This window comes from Cebus imitator, unplaced genomic scaffold, assembly GCF_001604975.1.
Source record: "Cebus imitator isolate Cc_AM_T3 unplaced genomic scaffold, Cebus_imitator-1.0 Scaffold186, whole genome shotgun sequence".
NCBI classification, from domain to species: domain Eukaryota; kingdom Metazoa; phylum Chordata; class Mammalia; order Primates; family Cebidae; genus Cebus; species Cebus imitator.
Window position 1 is genome coordinate 766,065 of NW_016107501.1, and position 14,070 is coordinate 780,134.

At 35.4% G+C, this 14,070-nt stretch overlaps 1 pseudogene across 1 annotated transcript; it reads right to left on the reverse strand.

The window, feature by feature from the left end:
• Positions 1-696: 696 nt before the first annotated feature.
• LOC108316272 lies at positions 697-1,394 on the reverse strand (annotated as a pseudogene). Its single transcript, XR_001830265.2, has one exon. The product of XR_001830265.2 is annotated as a cyclin-dependent kinases regulatory subunit 1-like (transcript).
• Between the last annotated feature and the right edge of the window lie 12,676 nt (positions 1,395-14,070).

Below are 14,070 nucleotides of genomic sequence, written 5' to 3' on the forward strand. Positions count from 1 at the left end.
TATTAGATCGTTAGAAAGGTCATCATCCTTGTCATTTTCAGGTTGTGTAGACTGAGGAAGAGGAGGAAGAGAAGAGGTTGTTCATCTTACTATCTCGAGGCTGGCAGGGGCAAAGGAAATCTGCATATTATTGGATCCATGCAGTTAAAATTCATATTGTTCAAAGATCAACTATATAACCTCAAAGTAGCTGTCTCTTTTCCTCCCAGAGTCTTTTACTTTTTTTTTTTTTTTTTTTTGCAGATCGTGGGTACTGTGATTCTATGGGTGTAATTGAGACCAGAAATGTCTCCTAAATGACAATCTGTCTTGCCAGTGTGTGTGGAGCTCCAATTCATGTAAAGTGTGTAATTAAAACTTTCTAAATAGTAACTGGCGATCAGTCCATTGTGTGTAATGTGAGAGGCCTAGACCTACAATTCGTGTTCAGAAATGTTCAAGATTCTTAAAAAAAAAAAAAATGAAAAAATATATGCCAAGACACTCAGTTTATTTAATTCAATTAATTCTACTTAAATTTAACTAATAATACATTCTCAGAGATTAGGTAAATAGTATGTCATAGCATCTGAATATGGCAAACAGACCTAACTTCAAGGGATTTCAAATAATCAGTGTTGTTTACATGGCCTACTGTATGCTAATAACAATGCTAAGCAACTACAATCCATCATCTTCTGTCACAGTTCTTTTTTATTTAGATTATAAAAACTTCCTCTTTAATCAAGGTTTATAACATGAACAGATTTCTTGAATAAAATGGAAAGTTTCCAGTACGCTAAAACATAAATCCACAAGTCACCATATATACAACACCCGGCAGAAAAAAACAAAAACAAGTTTACACGATCCCTGTAACAGCCATGGTCTTAATCTCAGATGCTTCCTCCATCTGCCAAGTGTGTTCTGGATACACAGCACACTGGCTTCTGGGGTCACACTCAGCTGAGGCTGTGGGTCCACAGAGCACTCATCAGGCTGGGCTATGGTGGTGGTGGCTCTACTCAAGAAGCGAAGCAGTTACCAGCACATTCAAACAGCGTATTGAACATCTTTTAAATATCAAAGTGAGAAACAAGAAGGCAACACAAGAATGTCATCGGAAAGATGTTAGGAAGTAAGGACAGCTGTGTAAAGCTTGGGGCTGAAAAGTGGCTTGCCAGCTTCATTTCTTCGGCTTCTTGGGTAGTGGGCGCCGGAACAGTAAGATGTGAGGTTCTGGTTCATGGATCATACAATGGACCCAACCCTGACTCTGTTGAACGCCAGGATTCCTCCATTCAGATTCAGACATCAAATCGGTTTTAGGCTATGTCCATGGGCAGCATGACATTCGGATACTCAAACTCCTCGTTGTCGTATTTGTCCGAATAGTAAATTTGTTTGTGCGACATGATCGCTCCATCTGCTAGCCTTCAGCCCCGCGCGCCAACCTCCAAGCAACTCCCAGCAGCACACCGTCACAGTCTTGATGAGCACATCGTGGAGAATACTGAGTTGCTTACTCTGTTTAAAAATATTTTTAGGATGGGAGTAGTGGCTCCTGCCTGTAATCCCAGCACTTTGGGAGGCCAAGGTGGGCAGATCACGAGGTGAGGAGATCTAGACCATCCTGACCAACATGCTGAAATCCCATCTCTAATAAAAATACAAAATTAGCTGGGAGTTGTGGCGTGTGCTTGTAATCCCAGCTACTTGGGACACCGAGGCAGGAGAATCGCTTGAACCAGGGAATCAGGGGTTGCATGATCTGAGATCGTGCCACTGCACTCCAGCCTCGCGACAGAGTGACACTCAGTCTCAATAAATAAATAAATAATTTAAAGTATGACTGTGTTGTATTTACCTTAATTTATAGGAAATGCCTCCTAGCAAATTCACAAATTCATACATGTAATATGAAAATACTGACCAACAATTACTTTGTGAGACACACAGTCATTTTATATACAATTAATATGAAGGTTATTCTTAAATGTACATCGCCATCATTGAACTTTTCCCTAGGTGAATGCAAAAATAACTGAAGTTTTTGCATTGTTGGGATTTGCCATTTGCCATTGGAATACTTAAATAAATCTAAATTATTTTTAAATAAATGTGGTTATGTTACACATCATTTTCATGCACATTTCTTGCTTGCTTTTTTTTTTTTTTTTNTTACTAATGACATTACTTGCTGTTTCTGCTTACTTTAGACTGTAGAAGTTATGTTAGACAAAAAGCAAATTTGAGCGATTTTCTTGTTCAAGTTCAAAAAGGGTCCTAAAGCAGGGAATACACATCAACGCATTTGGTGCAGGAACTGCTAACCAACACAGAGTGCATTGGTGGTTCAAGAAGTTTTACAAAGAATATGAGTGCCTTGAAGATGAGGAGCATAGTGGCCGGCCATCAGAAGTTGGAAACAATTGAGAGCAATGATCGAAGCTGATTCTCTTACAACTCACAAGAAGTTGCAGAAGAACTCAAAGTCGACCCTTCTTTGTTAGACATTTGAAGCAAATTGGAAAAGTGAAGAAGCTTGATATGTGGGTGCCTCATGAGCTGACTGAAAATCTAAAAAAATCATCATTTTGAAGTGTTGTCTTTTCTTATTCTAGGTAATGATGAACCATGTCTTGATCAGATTGTCACCTGCTATGAAAAGTGGATTGTATATCACAACTGGCAATGACTAGCTCAGTGATTGGTCCGAGAAAAAGCTCAAAAGCCCTTCCCAAAGCCAAACTTACACCATAAATTATGTCCCAGTCACTGTTTGTGTGGTCTGCTGCCAGTCTGATCCACTACAGCTTTCTGAATTCAGGTAAAACTATCACATCTGAGAAGTATGCTCAACAAACTGATGAGATACGCCCCAAACTGCAATGCCTGAACCCTGCATTTGTCAACAGAAAGGGCCCAATTCTTCTCCATAACAATGCCTGACCATGCATCTCACAACCAATGCTTCAAAAGTTGAACATATTGGGCTACGAAGTTTTGCATCATCTGCCATATTCATCTGACCTCTCACCAACCGACTACCACTTCTTTAAGCATCTTGGCAGCCCCTTGCCGGGAAAACTTTCATAACCAGAAGGATGCAGAAAACACTTTCCAAAAACTGGTGAAATCCTGAAGCACAAATTTTTATGCTACAAGAATAAGCAAACATTTTTCATTGGCAGCAATGTGTTGATTTTAATGGCTCCTATTTTGATTAATAACAATGTGTTAAAATTCAGAGTCCAAAACCGCAATTAATTTTACACCAGTCTATTATTCAATATTTCCAATTTAGGTCATAGATTCCTTTTATATGCCTTCAATTCATCCTGAACTGCCTCATACTATTTACTCTAATTGCAAATTCTAAATTTTATTTGTTTAATTGGCTTTCACACTAGACTCTTAACATTAGACTAGGAACTTCCGGAAGGTTGATACCCTGGACATCAAGATTTGTCTGAGATTTTCTCTGCGACCACTCGCTGCCATTAAGTCCTAGGATTTCTTTAATCTCACTTTAGATAATTTCACTGCAGTATTTTTATCTCTACCAAGGGAAGCAAATTGGGTGTGTGTAAGTTGGTGGATAATGTCAGGAAGTAGGATGATACCTGGACTGATTGCTTGTTCTATACACACATTTACCACAATATACTGACCATGTTTATATACAGATTTGTCATGCAAATTGTTCAGCTAAGATTTTACAGTTCTCTAAAAATACATACAAAGTAAAACAGTAATATGTTTTACGATATGTAATATAATTTTAATAACCTATTTGTTTGATTCATTTACTTGATTAGTATCCCAAGAAAAATGCATCCATTTGTCATTCATCAGTATGCACAGATGCTGTAACATACAAAATATCTCAGCATACTGATGCTTCAGTATAAAATTTTATTTTTTTAAATTTCTACAGTTTTGGGGGTATAGGTGGTTTTTAGCTACATGGATAAGTTCTTTAGTGGTGACTTCTGAGATTTTACTGAGCCTGTCACCTAAGCAGTGTACACTGTATTCAATATCTTGTCTTTTAACTGTTACTTCCTCTCACCCTTCCCCCTCTGAGTCCTAAAAGTCCATTATATGTCTTTGTGTCCTCATAGCTTAGTTCCCACTTATAATTGACATCATTAACATTATTTTTTCCATTTCTGAGTTACTTCACTTAGAATAATGGACTCCAGTCTCATTCAAATTGCTTCAAAAGACATTATTTTGATAGTTTTTTGGCTGAGTAGTATTACATGATGTAAATATACTACATTTTTTAAATGCAGTCATTGATTTATGGGCACTTAGGTTGGTTCCATATCTTTGCATTAGCAAATTGTTCTGCTATAAACATGTATGTGCCTGTGTCTTTTTCATATAATGACTTCTTTTTTTTTGGGTGGATACCCAGTAGTTAGATTGCTGGATCAAATGGTAGTTTACTTTTATTAATAGTTCTTTAAGGAATCTCCATACTGTTTTCCATTGCGGTTGTACTAATTTGCATTACCACCAGCAGTACAAAAGTATTCTCTTTTCTTCGCATCAACACCATTTATTGGTTTTACACTTTTAAATTATGGTCATTCTTGCAGAATTAAGGTAGTGTCTCCTTAGGTTTTAATTTGCATTTCCATGATGGTTAGTGACATTGAGGATTTTTTCATGTTTGTTGGTTTTCGGTAAATCTTTGAGAAATGTCTATTTATGTATTTTGATGGCACTATTTTATTTCTTCCTGATTTGTTTGAGTTCCTTGTAAATTCTGGATACTAGTTCTTAGTCAGATGCATAGTTTGTGAATATTTACTCCTACCCTGTTTGTTGCCTGTTTACTGATTATTTATTTTGCTGTGCAGAAGCTTTAGGACCCATTTATTTGTTTTTGTTACCTTTGCTTTTGGGGTCTTAGTCATGAATTATTTTCCTAAGCCAATGTCCAGAAGAGTTTTTCCAATATTGTCTTTTAAAATTTTTATGGTTTCAGGTCTTAGATTTAATGCTTTTATCCATCTTGAGTTGATTTTTGTATAAGGTAAGAGCTGGGGATCCCGTTTAATTTTCTACATGTGGCTTGCCAGTTTTCCCAGCACATTTTATTGGATGGGATATCCTTACCCCAATTTATGTTTTTATATACTTTGTTGAAGATCAGTTGGTTGTAAGTATCTGGCTTCATTTTTGGGTTCTCTATCATGTTCCATTGGTCTAGTGCCTACAAAATATAATTTTAAAAATTCAGGACTTAAATGGTGGGAGATAAGTCATCTACCTGTGTAATGTTATTGGTGTCAGGTAGGTTTTTAAAACAAATAGTCTTCAGGACAGTTGATTATTGCTTGTCATCCTTTAATCAATCATACATTGTTTAGGTTTAAGTCATTGTTATTTCACTTAATAATTTATTTCACCATTTAATAAACACTCATCAACACCTCGTGTAGGACAGTTCACTTGATGATGAATTTACGCAGATTCATTTATGTTTAGATTTATTCATTGTCATTAGATATCTTCCTCCTTCTTCCTGATTTCCTGTACTGATCTGCATGGCATTTTCTGACACAGACTCCAGCCCTCAGTTTCAGAATTGCCTAGCTCCTTGATTCGTACAGACAGAATTGAGAATTTCTTTTCCGTGCCTTCATTGCACTCTATACAATTCCATTAATAATTAACACACTATATTATGCTTTTCATAGACATGTTTGTTTCAAAACTATTAACTCAGGGGATGTATTTTCACCACTTTTTTATACCCAGGGTCTAACAATGCTGAAAAATATTTTCTGAGTAAATGAATACATCTGTATTTTGAAACAACAAATGGCTATCTAATCTGCTAGGATACCTTTCCCACTCTCATCAGATAATAGGCTGCAAGGAATGACTGACATGCATAATCTATCACTTTCATTAATCTGCTGATAAAATGAATCCAAGCATTCAAGACTTGAAAAAATCTTCAAATCAAATAAAATGTAGGCTTTGTAAGATCATGCTTAAGTGAATAAAGAACAACCAAATTGTAGAGTAGCATCAAATGTAAATCATGCCAATTGGTGAACAATTGTTAACTATAAAGAAAATATATTTTAAATAATAGGGAAAATTCATAATTGACAGATTTTAACTTGTTAAAAAAATGCGTGCCTGTCATTGTATTAAGCATATATGATGCAAAAATATTCCAGATACAATTTTAGATAAATTTAAAGATATTCCTAAATATTTATAATTTTAAAGTGTATATAAAAGCTAAGATAGCATTATAATCAAAGTGGTTTACAGCAGCAATAGTATACTCATGATTTATTCTTTCAAGTACCTCTGCCACTAAATTAAAATTATCAAGGGGAAATGAAAAAACTAGATAGTATTAAAATAGATTCCTATTTGCTTAACATGAACTTCTTAAAAATGTTTTCTTTTCCAATTTCTCCCAGGCACATGTTAGCTTAGAAAAAAAAATACATATATGCATGTGTACATACAGACATACTTGACTTTAGCTGATAAATAAGACTGCTATTTTTTTAAATCATCTAACTCCTTCCTACCACATAAAGGGAAATTTTAAAACCTGTTTATACCTCATGGTTTAAACTATAGCATGTTTTATTAGAAAATAGTTCAATACCCTTGATTGAACCAGCAATTTGACGATAAATCTGGAAACTTTCGTGTTTCCTTAAAAAGTAAAAAAATAAATAAATAAATAAATAAATAAATAAATCAAATAGTTTAACGCAGTACATTGGAATGTTAAAATACTTCAAGAAAGATTAATAACATCCAGATGATAGTTATTTTCTTGCTTTGCAAGAAAACACATTATCTATTCCATAACAATTGATTGCTTTCCTGTGCAATGTCCTTGATTTCAACAGTATTGTTCAGGCTTTTGATACTAATCTGTAAGATGTTGTTAGGAAAGAATCTCACCTCATCAGCTATTCTACAAGAAATAAAAAAATCTGCACCTGATAAATCATCTATATTCTTAAAGTGACAATTTTCACTTGAATAACTGGTCTCCTCTGAATGCTTTCAAAATCAAAAATCAGAGGTATGCTGTAGAATGAAAAAAAATGTGTCTTCTTAAGAGAAAGGCTATAAAAATAGAAAATCAACATGTCCTTTTCAAACTTACTTTTGCCACTTTGACTATGACTTTTGGAAATGTACTTTCTATTTTTTTAATGGCTTTAGAAACATCTGCTGATTTTTTTTTTTAATGGACAATTCATTCCCCATTACCAAAATCATTCCATTTTCTTAGCAAGCAATTTTGAAGCTTTTGGGTAAGTTTCTTCAGTTAAAAATAGTTACTCAAAATTTTACAGGTACCTTTTGTTTTTCACATTTGTACAGTGTCTTCCTGCTAGGCCATGCATCTTTAAAGAAACATAATGTAGACAGAAAGAAGTATAAAGCTGTACTCAGAGATGCCTGGGTCAACGGTGTCTGCCATTCCCTTAGCGGAGTGATCTATCAATGTCAGTTACCTTGCTAACTTTTTGCCTCTCATTTTACTCATAAATAGGAACAGAGTCAATAAATCTTATTACAAGACTTATTACTGTGATGTTTAAATGAGACATATGTAAGTATTGGGATTTATTAATAGATACTGGTTTTCTTCTATACTTGAATGTGCCTCTAAAATTTTAGGCATTGGAAATGTCCTCAAATTCATATATTGATGGTTTATGGAGGTCGGCCTTTGGGAGGTAATTAGCATTAGATAAGTTCATCAGAATGGAACCCCCATGATAAGACTTTTAACTTTTTAAGAAGTGAAAGAGTGACCTGAGCTGACATGGTCTTGCCTCTTGCCATTTATACCCTTTGCCATGTTACAACACAGCAAGAAGGTCCTCAGAAGATGCCAGCACCACGCTCCTGGACTTCCCAATCTTTGAAAATGGGAGGTAAATGAGCTTCTTTTCTCTATACATTACCCAGTCTGTGGTATTCTTTTATAGAAAGATAAAACAAACTAAGAGAGTTTCCATATTCTATGGCAGTTATTTTGGCTGTTTGAAAATTATATTTTATATAGTGATTAGCAAACTTTCTCTATAGAGTTATCAGTAAACTAATGAAGTAGTAAATAACTAAAGTAGCTGATTAAAATAGAGAGGTAATATAATTTGAAGGCACTACAGACCCTCTGGACTATTATAGCAATATCTAAAATGTTAATTTTCAGTAGTGTCAGGCTAGCAACACAGTTCAGAAAAATCTCAGTGAGGTAACTGCAATTTGTATTATGTACCTATTTATCCTGCACTTTTAGGGTTACATGTAAGCCCAGAAGTTCTTTACCTCCTCTGCAATAGCACAAAAATGCCACTGTGTCCTAAATTATTCTGTCCTAAATAATTGTGTCCTAAGCTATTTTGTCCTAATTAAGCATTCAATATTTAAAATATTTTAAAGTGTACATAACATGCAATCTATATATATTTAAGTGATCTGCATGTATGCATATATGTGTATAAAATGCAATATAAGATGTTCTTTTTACCTATAAATCTATGGAAAACTGGGACAGAATAGAATTGTAGAGTACCAATAAAACACCTGGTGGAAAATTGTTACATTTCAGATCTCTCAACTATTAGTCCCTTCCTTCAACTTCAGTTCTTCTTTTAACCTCTATTCCTATCCTTTCTTTATCTTATGTGGGTATGGGAAAGAATCAAGTTGGAAAGAAGCTTCACACAACAGGAGAGCACTGGAGAGATCAGAGACTTTGATCATATTTGTGGTTTTTCCAGAAAACTATGAACAACATTTCTAAGCTTAAAATGGTTAGGGTCCATTATTTTAACGCAATAAATGAGGAAATTGAAAAAAATGAGTGACGTTCAATAACTTGAAGCATAGGAATTTTGGATAAAAGAACTAGACCTGTGAGAACTTTACAAGTTCAACTGTTTGTGTATGTGTCTTTGTGTGCTAAAGATTATGGTCTTTCATAAGTGAGAATGAGTACCCTTAAGAGCTACTATATTATCATCTTTATTTTTTTCTTTTTTCTCACTTTCCTCTACAACTTTTTCTGTAATCCTATGTTTTACTTCCTTCTCTTTTGCTCAACTACTATATCATTTGCCCATCCTATTCCTCTAACAAGATTGATCTGAAATACCACTTTTCTGATAATGAGTTTTAGAACTGAAACATTAAATTAAAGAATATAAACAGAATTGCTACTGTTCACTCCTGCAAAACCCAAGTTTGCTGACCTTAATTTTATAGCATGACTCACAGCCATTCTATTGATATTGACAGTGATTGATAATAAGGGGGATGGGAGTAATTAAAGAGCATATGATGTGTTTGTTTGCATTTTGAGTGACTGCTATAGAGTATATGCAATCAAAGGCATGGTACATTAAATAAATCAAATAGCTCCATAAATCAGCACAACCTGCCAAAAATGAGTGGAGGGAGATTGCAATGCAGCAGGCCTGCATGTCAGGCCTTAGGCAAGCTGTTACCTCCAGGATGAAATCATCAAAAACAGAGCTCAAAGAACCAGGGAAGACTTGCTATTTGTAGGATTCAGAATCTCAGCAAGAGAACCTAAATGTAATGACATTTTTTTAACGTTTGTGCAGAAATGTGTAGTTTATGAGTTTTATTAAAATCTATGTGCTCTATAAACATCTTCACTGGTTTGTACCAAGATAGCTCTGGGATAATTTCAGAATTGTTACCCAGGTTACATTCAGTAGTTTCACCTTATATCAACTAAAAGAAAATTCCTGAAAATTCTGCCAAAAGTTAACATCAATAAGAAAATACTTTACATGTTGATTCAGTCACCAGTTATATTGTTACCAAGGTTCTGGAATTAAGAGAATAAAATAATTTTAATAGACGTTAAAAGCAATTTCAGGTTCACAGCAACACAGAGAGAGAGCTGGAAAGACTTTTGAGATACTCATCCCCACATATGCATTATCAACATCCTCCCCTAGAACAGTACATTTGTTTCCATTGATGAACCTACATTGACACATCATTATCACCCAAAGTCCATAGTTTACATTAGAGTTCCCTCTTGGTTTTGGACATTCAACAGGATAGGAAAAATGTATAATCACATGTATCCACCATTACACAAATTGTTTGACTTATAATAAACTCCTCATAATGCTGAAAAAGTGTACAATGAACTGGGGTAAGATGAGGGCCCTCTGTGGTGTCATTCATCTACTTCTCTGTTCTCCTCATACCTCCCTCCCTAGTAACTCCTGGTAACCACTGATCCTTATATTATCACTTTAGTTTTGTCTTTTTCAAAATGTCATATAGCTGTAATCATATAATATGTAGACTTTTCATACTTATTTCATTTAGTAATATGTATTTCACTTAGTAATATGTATTTATGCTTCCTTCATGTCTTCCCATGGCTTGGTAGCTCACCTCTTTTTAATAGTGAATAATATTCCCTTATCTTTATTTTCTACAGTTGATTTAATCATTTCACCTACTGAAGGACATCATGGTTGCTTTGAAGTTTTGGCAGTTATGAAACAAGGCTCTACAAACATCCATGTGCAGATTTTTTTGTGTGCACGTAAATTTTCAACCCCTTGGGGTAAAGTAATTTTTAAGATATCCAACTTTTCCTGTGGTTCATATTGGTTTTGTGGTAATGAATATATGAAAATATGAAGAAATTTTTCTGTATTAGGGAAAACACACATACTCACTCACAATTTAATTTTTTTTGCAGTTTCAGTAACTGTCAGTTAACTACAGTTTGAAAATAGCTGAGCACTGTAGTGTCATAATTCTGAATGAGAAAGACTACAGTCCCATAATTTTTATTACTGCATATTGTTACAGTTGTTCTAGTTTACTATTAGTTATTATTGTCAATCTTTTACTGTGCCTAATTTTAAAATTACACTTTATCTTAGGTATGTATGTATAAGAAAAAAACACATATAGGGTTTAGCATGATTCAAGTTCAGGCAACCAATGGGAGCCTTGGAATATATCCTCTAATAATAAGGGATGACTGAAGTGTTGCATAAAACTTTAGAACTTTGCTTATTGACTCCTTAAGGTTGAAAAATACCTGTTCTAAAACCTTGAAATGATAGTTTTGTTCCTTCTTGCATATGTGAATTTACACTTGTCCCTATATCAACATTCGGTTTCAACTTTACTAATCATACATCATATATTTTAGCAAGGAAGTTAGGTTTAAAATTGTAAGTATATTGTGAAAATGAAGGACATTTCTTTTTTTTTTTTTTTTTTGTGAGATGGAGTCTCACCATGTCACCCAGGCTGGAGTGCTGTGGCACTCTCTCATCTCACCGCAATCTCCGCCTCCTGAATCTAAGCAATCCTTCTGCCTCAGCCTCCTGAGTAGTTAAGATTACAGGCGTGGCCCACCACTCCTGGCTAATTTTTTGTATTTTTAGTATAGATGAGGTTTCACCATATTAGCCAGGCTGGTCTCAAACTCCTTACTTCAGGTAATCCTCCCACCTCCGCCTCCCAAAGTGCTGGGATTACAGGCATCAGCCACTATTCCTAGCCTAAAGCATATTTCTGACTACTAACACTTTGAACATTTTAATGGGACATATATTTGGGACAAACAAAAATTTAGGAAGATGTTTAATTAATGTCAAAGAACATTGTGCAAATACACCCATATATAGATATATACCTACATATATGTATATGTACACATCTGTATATATAAAACATGTGGGTTAGGACATCATATTACAATAAATTATAGCAGGCATCTCAGGAACTTACATATTTATTTAAAATGTATTCCAATTAGAGCAATCACTTATCATTTAGATTAAATAGCTGAAGCAATTTGTTCACAATTTGACTAATCACCTGTCAGCAGACTTCTACAAAACATTTGAAAAGCTAGTAAGGAGTCTGAGAATAGAAACTGTATTTTGTTCTAATATATAGCTCTGAAGCTGGCAAACTGTTGTTTAAAGTCAAGCATGTATTTTTATTGCACACTATTCACAATAGCAAAGACTTGGAACCAACCCAAATGTCTGTCAATTATAGACTGGATAAAGAATACGTGGCACACATACACCATGGAATACTATGCAGCCATTAAAAAGGATGAGTTCAGGTCCTTTGCAGGGACATGGATGAAGCCAGAAACCATCATTCTCAGTAAACTGACACAAGAACAGAAAAGCAAATACTGCATTTTCTCACTCATAAGTGAGAGCTGAGCAATTAGAACACATGGACACAGGAAGGGGAACATCACACGCCGGGGGCTGCTGAGAGTTGGGATCTAAGAGAGGGATAGCATTAAGAGGGATATCTAATGTAGATGATGGGTTGATGGGTGCAGCAAACCACCATGGCACATATATACCTATGTAACAATCCTGCACGCTCTGTACATGTATCCAGAAACTTAAAGTATAAATTAAAAAGAAAAAAGTCACAAAACTTTGTAAAATTTTTAGCTGACACTGAATTTATTTATTTATTTATTTATTTATTTATTCAATTTGTCAACAAAAGAGGTTTAATTGGCTCATGGTTCTGCAGGCTTTATAGGAAGCATGGTGCTTAGCTTCTAGGGAGACACAAGAAAGCTTACAATCATGGTAGAAGGCAAATGAGGAGCAGACACATCACATGACAAAAGCATAAGCAAGAGAAAAATATGCGAGGGTGGAGATATTACACACTTTCAAACAAACAGATCTCGTATGAACTCAGAGCAAGAGCTCACTTATCATGAAAGGGATGACCCAAACCATTCATGAGGGATCCACACCCATGATCCCAACATCTCTTACCAGACCCCACCTCCAACATTGGAGATTACAATTCAACATGAGATTTGGTGGGGACACATGTTCAAATTATATCACTAGCCAACTCTGGCAAATACCCTACATCAGGGATTGGCAAACAGCCAGATAGTACACATTCTAGGCTTTGTGGGACAGATGCTCTCTGTTTCATATTCTTTTTTTTTTTTTTCAATTTATTTATTTTATTGCATTTTAGGTTTTGGGGTACATGTGAAGAACATGCAAGATTGTTGCATAGGTACACACATGGCAGTGTGATTTGCTGCCTTCCTCCCCATCACCTACATCTGGCGTCTCTCTCCTTGCTATCTCTCTGCAACTCCCCGCCCCGCACCGTCCCTCCCCTATTTCCCCCCAACTGACCACAGTGTGTAGTGCTGACCTCCCTGTGTCCATGTGTTCTCATTGTTCAACACCCGCCTATGAGTGAGAACATGAGGTGTTTGATCTTCTGCTCTTCTGTCAGTTTACTGAGAATGATGGTTCCAGGTTCATCCATGTCCCTACAAAGGACACAAACTCATCGTTTTTGATGGCTGCATAATATTCCATGGTGTATATGTGCCACATTTTCCCTGTCCAGTCTATCATCGATGGGCATTTGGGTTGGTTCCAGGTCTTTGCTATTGTAAACAGTGCTGCAATGAACATTCGTGTGTAAGTGTCCTTATAATAGAATGATTAATAATCCTTTGGATATATACCCAGTAATGGGATTGCTGGGTCAAATGGAATTTCTATTTCTAGGTCCTTGAGGAATCGCCACACCGTCTTCCACAATGGTTGAACTAATTTACACTCCCACCAACAGTGTAAAAGTGTTCCTATTTCTCCACTTCCTCTCCAGCATCTGTTGTCTCCAGGTTTTTTAATGATCGCCATCCTAACTGGCGTGAGATGGTATCTCAATGTAGTTTTCATTTGCATTTCTCTGATGACCAGTGATGATGAGCATTTTTTTCATGTGTTTGTTGACCTCATGTATGTCTTCTTTTGTAAAGTATCTGTTCATATCCTTTGTCCACTTTTGAATGGGCGTGTTTTTTTCTTGTAAATCTGTTTTAGTTCTTTGTAAATTCTGGATATCAGCCCTTTGTCTGATGCGTAAATTGCAAAAATTTTTTTCCCATTCTGTTGGTTGCTGATTCTCTCTAATGACTGTTTCTTTTGCTGTGCAGAAGCTGTGGAGTTTGATTAGGTCCCATTTGTCTCTTTTGGC